The sequence below is a fragment of the Cebus imitator genome, unplaced genomic scaffold (assembly GCF_001604975.1).
Source record: "Cebus imitator isolate Cc_AM_T3 unplaced genomic scaffold, Cebus_imitator-1.0 Scaffold53, whole genome shotgun sequence".
NCBI classification, from domain to species: domain Eukaryota; kingdom Metazoa; phylum Chordata; class Mammalia; order Primates; family Cebidae; genus Cebus; species Cebus imitator.
This window is the reverse complement of record NW_016107368.1, coordinates 4,793,336-4,802,076: the sequence shown is the minus strand read 5'-3', so window position 1 is coordinate 4,802,076 and position 8,741 is coordinate 4,793,336. Positions and strand designations below refer to the sequence as shown.

General features: G+C 49.6%; 2 long non-coding RNA genes across 4 annotated transcripts in view; both read left to right on the top strand.

The window, feature by feature from the left end:
* The first annotated feature begins 3,646 nt into the window (after positions 1 to 3,646).
* On the top strand, positions 3,647 to 7,401 carry LOC108304141. Of its 3 annotated transcripts, XR_005200258.1 has the most exons (7): positions 3,647 to 4,017; positions 4,132 to 4,199; positions 4,417 to 4,595; positions 4,933 to 5,065; positions 5,192 to 5,292; positions 5,389 to 5,457; positions 7,034 to 7,401. It is a non-coding gene; the product is annotated as an uncharacterized LOC108304141 (long non-coding RNA). The 3 variants fall into 3 exon arrangements; XR_005200257.1 differs by lacking the exon at positions 4,933 to 5,065 and having other exon boundaries at positions 3,652 to 4,017; positions 5,066 to 5,292; XR_005200256.1 differs by lacking the exon at positions 4,933 to 5,065 and having other exon boundaries at positions 3,665 to 4,017; positions 5,127 to 5,292.
* Positions 7,402 to 8,529: 1,128 nt separating this feature from the next.
* The window catches only part of LOC119471238, a 4,291-nt gene continuing 4,079 nt past the window's right edge, over positions 8,530 to 8,741 (top strand). The window contains exon 1 of the long non-coding RNA XR_005200269.1: positions 8,530 to 8,626. This is a non-coding gene — a long non-coding RNA (uncharacterized LOC119471238). The remainder of the gene's footprint in view (positions 8,627 to 8,741) is intronic.

Genomic DNA, 8,741 nt, shown 5'->3' with positions numbered 1-8,741 from the left:
CTGTCTCTACTAAAAATACAAAAAAATTAGCTGGGCATGGTGGCACGTGCCTGTAATCCCAGCTACTCAGGAGGCTGAGGCAGGAGAATTGCCTGAACCCAGGAGGCGGAAGTTGCGGTGAGCCGAGATCGCGCCATTGCACTCTAGCCTGGGTAACAAGAGCGAAACTCCGTCTCAAAAAATAAATAAATAAATAAATAAATAAATAAATAAATAAATAAAATTAATTTTAAAATAAATAAATAAAAAGAAGTAAAAGATGGCTGGGTATGGTGACTCACACCTGTAATCCCAGCACTTCGGAGGCTGCGGTGGGACGATCACTTGAACCCAGGAGGTAGAGGCTACAGCAAACCATGATCATTCCACTGTATTCCAGCCTATGTGGCAGTGGGACCCTGCCTCAAAAACAAAAAAAGAGGTAGGCTGGGCTCAATGGCTCATGTCTGTAATCCCTGAACTTTGGGAGGCTGAGACAGGCAGATCACGAGGTCAACAGGTCCAGACCATCTTGGCCAAGATGGTGAAACTGAGTCTCTACCAAAAATACAAAAATTAGCTGGACATGGTGGTGCACGTCTGTAATTCCAGCTACACAGGAGGCTGAGGCAGGAGAATCGCTGGAGCCCAGGAGGCGTAGGTAGCAGTAAGCCAAGGTTGTGCCACTACGCTCCAGCCTGGAGAGAGAGTGAGACTCCATCTCAAAATAAATAAAATTATCTATATCTATATCTTGAGAGAGAGAGTGGGGTAAAAGATGCTACACACTTATTGGGTAGTTAAAAACAAAACCAAACAATACCAACAGCTAGCTGATAAGGGCATGAAGCAACTAGAACCCTTATCCACTGCTTGTGGGAATGCAAAATGATACAATTGCTCTGGGAAAAGTTTGACAGTTTCTTATAAAGTTAAATATACACTTCGCATATGACCCAGTCATCACACTCCTAGGTATTTACCATAGGGATGTGAAAATTTATTGGCCATATGAAAGCCTGCATGTAAATATTTTATTTATTTATTTATTTATTTATTGAGACAGAGTATCGCTTGTTGCCCAGGCTGGAGTACAGTGGCACCTTCTCTGCTCACTGCAAACTCCTTTTCCTTGGTTCAAGCAATTCTTCTGCTTCAGCCTCTGGAGTAACTGGGACTGCAGGTACCTGCCACCACACCCAGCTAATTTTTGTATTTTTAGTTGAGACAGGGTTTCACTATATTGGCCAGGCTGGTCTTGAACTCCTAACCTCATGATCCGCCCACCTCAACCTCCCAAAGTGCTGGGATTACAGGCGTGAGCCACCGCCCCCAGCCCATGTAAATATCTATAGCAGCTTTTTTCCTAATAATCTCCAAACACAGATGATGTTCCAGAACCTAATGTCCTTGGACTGATGAAGGGGTAAACAGGCCATAGCTCATCCACATGATGGAATACTACTTGATAATGAAAAGGAGGGCCGGGCACGGTGGCTCACGCCTGTAATCCAAGCACTTTGGGAGGCCGAGGCAGGCAGATCAAGAGGTCAGGAGCTGGAGACCAGCCTGGCCAACATGGAGAAACCCTGTCTGTGCTAAAAATGCAAAAAGTAGCTGGGTGTGGTGGCGCGCACCTGTAGTCCCAGCTACTCGGGAGTCTGAGGCAGGAGAATCACTTGAACCCAGGAGGCGGAGGTTGCAGTGAGCCGAGATCATGCCACTGCACTCCAGCCTGGGTGACAGAGTGAGACTCCATCTCAAAAGTAAATAAATAAATAAAGGAACTAACTCCGTGTTCACGCAATAGCATGAATCGCTCTCTAGCATATTCTGCTGAGGGAAGGAAGCCAGGCTGGGCATGGTGGCTCACACCTATAATCCCAGCACTTTGGGAGGCCGAGGTGGGCAGATTGCTTGAGGTCAGGAGTTCGAGACCAGCCTGGCCAACATAGTGAAATTCCATCTCTACTAAAAATACAAAAATTAGGCAGGCATGGTAGTGGGTGCCTGTAGTCTCAGCTACTCGGAGGCTGAGGCAGAAGAATCTCTTGAACCCAGGAGGTGGAGGTTGCAGTGAGTTGAGATCACACCACTGTACTCCAGCCTCAGTGAGCCACTGTGCCTGGCCGGAATCTATCTTATGGGACTGCTCTGAGGCCTTCAGAACACTCAGCAGGTAGAATGTTTGACGCTGAGCCTGGCACAGAGTAAAAGCTTAGGGAGGGGCAGAGAGAAAGGGTGACAGGTTTTCCTGTGCAATCTGAGGAACTTCACTTTGGTCCTGGCCTGAATGAGCAGGTCCTGTCCAGATGTCCCTGATTTATATCCCACCTGTCCCCTCTACCCTTGCTCACCCACCAGGGCCTGTTCTTTCCCCCACCCCTGCCAGGGCCCTTATACTACCTGTTCCTTCTGCCTAATGCCCATACCCACATGTGAGTAGAGTTTTCATGTCTATACCCTCCCTAAAGGCAAGGTTGGTTGCTGAATTCATCTATCTCCAGTGCCTAGCATAACAAAAGTTTGTTGAGCAAATAAATGGGTGGAATAGCTCAGGAAAGAATAACAGCTGCATTATTAGAAAACCTACCATATGCAGACATGATTGCTAGTGCCATGCTCAGCCATATTGGGATTTCAGGTAAAAGGAAGTCAGAAAGGCTCGTTCTGTCTTTGTTTAAATTTTTGATATTTTGTTCATTGTGGATTTGGGCATACATTTAGATTTCTTAAAACATTGCATGGATTATTATTTTTTTTTTGAGACAGTGTCTTGCTCTGTCACTCTGGCTGGAGTGCAGTGGTGCAGTCACAGCTCACTGCAGCCTTGACTTCCTGGGCTCAAGTGATCCTCTCACCTCAGCCTCCCAAGTAGCTGGGACCACAGGTGGTGGCACCCCCCCCTCAAAAACGGGGTCTCACTATGTTGCCCAGGCTGGTGTTGAACTCCTGGCCTCAAGTGATCCTTCCACCTTGGCCTCCCAAAGTGCTGGGATTACAGGCATGAGCCATTGCACCTGGCCTGAGATATTATTTATCTTGATTCTTGAGTTTTTTTGGTGTCCCTTTAAATTTTGCACCTGAGGCAAGTGCAAAACTAGCTCCTGCTCTGATTATTTCCAATATGCAATCTATACCATGTCATTAATTCCTCATCAAATCCTCTACTGTCATCACCACTTCACAGTTGAGGAAACTGAGGCACAACTGTGCCCAATGCCCCAAAGGAAGGAGAAGAAAAATCTGAATTTGAACCCCAGTTTCTTTGTTTTTTGGTTCAGAGCCTGCCCAGTATAGCACTACAAACAGCAGAATTTTATAATTTGGGTTTTGAGTTAAGGAATCAAAATCTTCAGGCTTAAGTCCCACTTCTGCTCCAGAGTCTTGTGAGCCCTCCATTTTCACCGACGTCAGTTGCCCTAGGTGAAACTGGACTTTAATATTCTCTACATCCCTTATTTTGCCCCAGAACAGTTTACCAGCTTTTTCTTTTCTTACTTTATTTTTATTTTTTTAAGGAGACGGGGTTTCACCACATTGGTCAGACTGGTCTCGAACTCCTGACCTCAGGTGATCCACCCGCCTCGGCCTCCCAAAGTGCTAGGATTACAGGCGTGAGCCACTGCGCCCGGCCCAACCAGCTTTTTCTTTCCTGAACCAGCAGCAATAGCAAAAACTGGGAATGAGAAGAAACAGGTACCAGTCAGGACACCTGTTCCAACTTGGAGCTCAGGAACCCAGGAGGGGATCAGGGCTAGTGGGGAGACTCCGTGGTCCACAATGAGTGCTCCGTCCCCATCCACAAATATCCCCTAGCCCAGTTTTTGGGCAGATGCCAGACTTTTATTCTGAAGCGTGGGCCACAACCTATGAGGTAATCTTTGGAGCTTCGTTCTGAGGTGGAATCCCATTGGCCAGTTGGGGAAGCCCCTCCTAGGATTCCTGGCACTCCGCCTTCCCCGAAGCCCATAAAAGAGCAGTTCCCCGCCTCAGCAACCACCGGACACCTGCCTCTGCCAAGAAGACTGGAAGCAGGTGAGGCACACAGAGAGGGAGGCCCACAGCTGCGTGGGAAGAGGGGTGGTCTGAAGGATGTGGGATCCCGGGAAGGAGGCTGGTTTGCAGGTCGGCGCATAGATATTTTCGCAGAAAGGGACAGAGATGGCGAAGTTGGACGGTCTGGAAAGCAGAGACCAGCGGGGCTGACTGCTTGGGAGGTAAGCTCTGGGGACGTGTTACAGGGTGAGGAGCAGGCATCAGTGCTAATTGCGACCCCTCCGTGTCTCCCCCATTGCCATTCTGAAGCTCCCCTGGAAGAAGCCAGGAGGGGAAATAAATTGAGCGGGGGTGGGGTTTCCCAAGAATCGAAGGAACCGAGAACGAAGAGGGGTGGGGGAACCGGAAAGAGAGAGAGGAAAATCAAGTTTTCTTCAGCACCAGGGACAGCTCTCCACCGACCGACGGAGGAGAATGCTATTTATTTCAGCACCAAGCCTCGGGACAGTGCCACTCGGGGGTCTGAGAAGAGAACAGCTACCTGTTTCAGCACCGGGGCTCAGGACAGCTCCCAGCGGGCTCCGTTTCGGGGCCAGGACCCTGGACAGCTCCTCCAGGTAACCGGAGAGCCCTTGGACCCTGATTTTGGGGGAGGAGGACGAGAGAGGGTGGTCTGAGGTGCCAGGCATTTCTGGAGACTCGCCCCTCATGTAATGGATTTTTAAACAAAGTATTTTCCAGATAAGTCCACATAGAAGTCTGTAATTTTATCTTTTTTTTTTTTTTGAGACAAGAGTCTTGATCTGTCAGCCAGGCTGGAATGCAGTGGCGCTATCTCGGCTCACAGCAACCTCCGCCTCCCGGATTCAAGCGATTCCCCTGCCTCAACCTCTCGAGTAGCTGGGATAACAGGCACGCACCATCACAACCAGCTAATTTTTGTATGTGTAGTAGAGACGGGTTTCACCATGTTGGCCAGGCTGATCTCGACCTCTTGACCTCGTGATTCGCTCTCCTCAGCCTCCCAAAGTGCTGGGATTACAGACGAGAACCACCCCGCCTGGCCCAAGTCTGCAATTTTCAACAGGTAAAACTCCCTGCTGGGGGAACAGGTGCCTGCCAAGATGATATTGTGGTATCCCTTCCAGACTTCTGTGAGAAACCTTGTGCCAAGCATTTTACATACATCATATCACGCCATGTTCAACCGTAGGATATGGGTGTTACTATGCCCACATGACATTTGGGGAAGCCAAGGCCCGGAGAGAGGTGGAAAAATAACCAACCCAGGGGCTCTCAGCCCAAAGTGAAGCTGTAAGTCAGTCCCATCAGTCCAACTCCAAGCCCCATGTTTCTGTTGTGCCTGGGTGGGAGGTGGGCCCTTGGAGATCAGACCCTGCCTCTCTCCAGGAGAACCGGGAATGGAAAACAGGGAGGCAGCACAGAGGCAGGAAGCCCACATGTCACAGATTGGCTCAGGTGAGGAAGAGGAGCTGGACAGGGGTCTCAGATATGGGGCAGAGGATGGCGAAGAAGATTAGAGTGGCTATGGTCTAGTGCTGTGTGGAAGACTAGTGATTTTGTTGTTCTGATGTACTATGACAACAAGTCACAGCCGGCCTCACAGCGCAGACTCCCATCGACCTTCACCTAAAATGAGCTGGCCAATGGGGGAGAACTGGGGAGGTTGGGGCAGGGATTGCTTCCACTCGGAGGGTGGGCTGGCTCACTTTAGGGGATACAGACATGGGCAGGGGAGGGAAGCAAACAAGGACGTACATCCTGTGCTCATACAGCCATGTACCATGTATGTTGTTGATCATACATCACTTGTACGCCCCCACAAGCCTGGAGATAGAAAACATCTGACTCTAAACCCAAGACCTCGAACCACCTCACAGCGCTTTCCTGGGGGAATTAGTGAGGGAATGGCATTAAAACCCTTCCTAGACCAAGGTTCTCAGGGTACTTCTCTATTAAAAAACATTTTTTTTTGGCCGAGTGCGATGGCTCATGTCTGTAATCCAGCACTTTGGGAGGCAGAGGCAGGTGGATCACCTGAGGTCAGGGGTTCCAAACCAGCCTGGACAATGTGGTGAAACTCCATTTCTCCTAAAAATATGAAAATTAGCTGGGCGTTGTGGCGCACGCCCGTAGTCCCAGCTACTCAGGAGGCTGAGGCATAAGAATCCCTTGGACCCAGGAGGCAGAGGCTGCATGGAGCCAGGATTGCACCACTGCACTCCAGCCAGGGTGGCAAAGGGAGATTCTGTCTCAAAAAAATTATTTATTTATTTTTTAGAGACATGGTCTCCTGCCTCAGCCTCTGAAAGTCCCAGGATTACAGGTGTGAGCCACCACACCCAGCCTAAGGGTACTTTTCAGTAAACGTTCCAGAAGTGAGCTAGGTGCTCATACCTGTAATCCTAACATTTTGGGAGGATGAGATGGGAGGATTGCTTGAGCACAGGAGTTCGAGACCAGCCTGGGCGGCAATATAGTGAACCCTCATCTCTACAAGAAAAAAAAAAAAAAAGCTTTTTAAAATTAGCTGCGTGAGGTGACACATGCCTGTCGTCCCAACTAATGTGGGAGGTGGGAGGAACACTTGAGTCTGGGAGTTCAAGGCTGCAGTGAGCCGTGACTGCACTGCCGCACTCCAGATTGGGCAACAGAACAAGACCCTGTCTTAAGAAAAAAAAAAAAAAGTTTCAGAAAAGATTCTTTTCCTGTCTGCCACCCATCAGTGCCACGGGCCAATGATAGGACAAGTGTGAATTTGTGACTTACCGCATCATGAAGGCTCATCCTGTTGGCCAGCTGTGATGGCTCACACTTGTAATCCCAGCACTTTGGGAGGTCAAGGTTGGAGGGTGGCTTGAACTCAGGAGTTCGAGACCAGCCTGGGCAACACAGAGAGATCTCATGTCAATAAAAAATAAATACATTTAAAAAAGACTCACTTCCAATTTTCTGCAACGCCATAATCAAGTCACAAACTCCACATGGTACCTGTTCTCCAGCCTCACGGTTTTTGGCTTTGTTGTTCCTGCAGCTTGGAATGCACTTCCCCCACCTCCACCCAGAGACCCCTGCAACTGAGCCTGCCTTCTTCTGCAAGCTCCATTTCATCAAGGGAAACGATCCTGATTGCCTCACCATTTCCCATGTGAAGTCTGTACTGACATTCTCAGAGACCTGGGATATTGTGTCTCCAGCACATAGTCCAATTATTTTCAAGTTATCTAGTGACATGTCTATTTGTCTCCCTGTTACCCTGTGAGCTCCATGAGAGCAGAAACAATGTTTGTATTTTCACGGCTACATCCCCAGTGCCTGGTCCAGTGCCCAGCACACCGCGGGCATACCATAAGCATGTGTTGAATCAATAAAGCCACCAAAGAATAAACCAATACATCAATCAATAAATGACTGTATGGCCTCGGCACACACAGGAAGATCCTTCTTCTAGGTCTCCCCCAGAGAGATACCGAAGGGCAACGGTTACTGCAGGTGTTTATTGGGGAAGCATAATTGAATTTGTGGACACTTAAGGGTCGGCCAGCCAACTCATAGCCCCAGGAGAGAGCCAGGCTCATTTAATTAGCAATTACAAGGCATTGATTCCTCATTAGCTTTGGCAACCCCTGTCTCCCTCCTCACCCCAGACAAATGAAATCTTTCTCTCTCTCCCAGGAGGACTGCCTCAGTGGGTCCATTAACAAGCAGAGAAAATGAGATTAGAAGACACCTAAATGCCAGAGGCACTTTATGAATGAGCTGAGCAGAGGGAGGTTCAATGTCTGGGTGAGGTCTAATTGTGGGAGGTTTTCTGGTACATTTAGAGTTGCCCCCTGGGAATGGAAGGGCTTTCAGAAAGGAAAAGACACACAGATACTGCCTTTTGGGGGCCTCAGTGAAGGAGGATATTCTACTGTGGGTGTCTCCCAATCACCCCAAATTAATCATTTCAAAGTGAACATTCTGCCCAGCCCCCAGCTTCCTCCCCCATGTGCCCACGAATGTGATGGTTCCCCTACATGCCCAGGATTCCCCCTCCTCGTCCAGTCCCCATGGTCCCCAAGGCAAGTCACCATGCTCAAATCCATCCTCTGTGCTCCAGCCCTCTGCCTCCCCGCACGCCCTCATCTCCTGTCTCCCCCTCCAGCCCACACACATGTGCAGCCAGTTCATTCTCTACACACAGCGAGGGGTCTTTTCAGAACACACATCTGACCAGGTCCCGCTCCTGCCTGTAACCCTTCCAAGAGCCCCACTGACTGCAGAGTAACATTCAAACATTTGGCTGGGCACGGTGGCTCATGCCTGCAATCCCAGCACTTTGGGAGGCCAAGGCGGGTGGATCACTTGCACGGGACTACAGGTGTGTGCCACCACACCCGGCTAATTTTTAAACTTTTAGTAGAGACGGAGCTTCACCATGTTGGCCACGCTGGTCTCGAACTCCTCACCTCAAGTGATCCACCGACCTTGGCCTCCCAAGGCGCTGGGATGACAGGCGTGAGCCACCACACCTGGCCTAATTTTTTTCAGTCTCTCTCGGTTGCCTAGGCTAGAGTGCATTGGTGCAATCTCCGTTCGCTGCAACCTCCACCTCCAGGTTTCGAGTGATTCTCCTTGAAATGAAGTACATTGGCCGGGCGCGGTGGCTCAAGCCTGTAATCCCAGCACTGTGGGAGGCCGAGGCGGGTGGATCACGAGGTCAAGAGATCGAGACCATCCTGGTCAACATGGTGAAACCC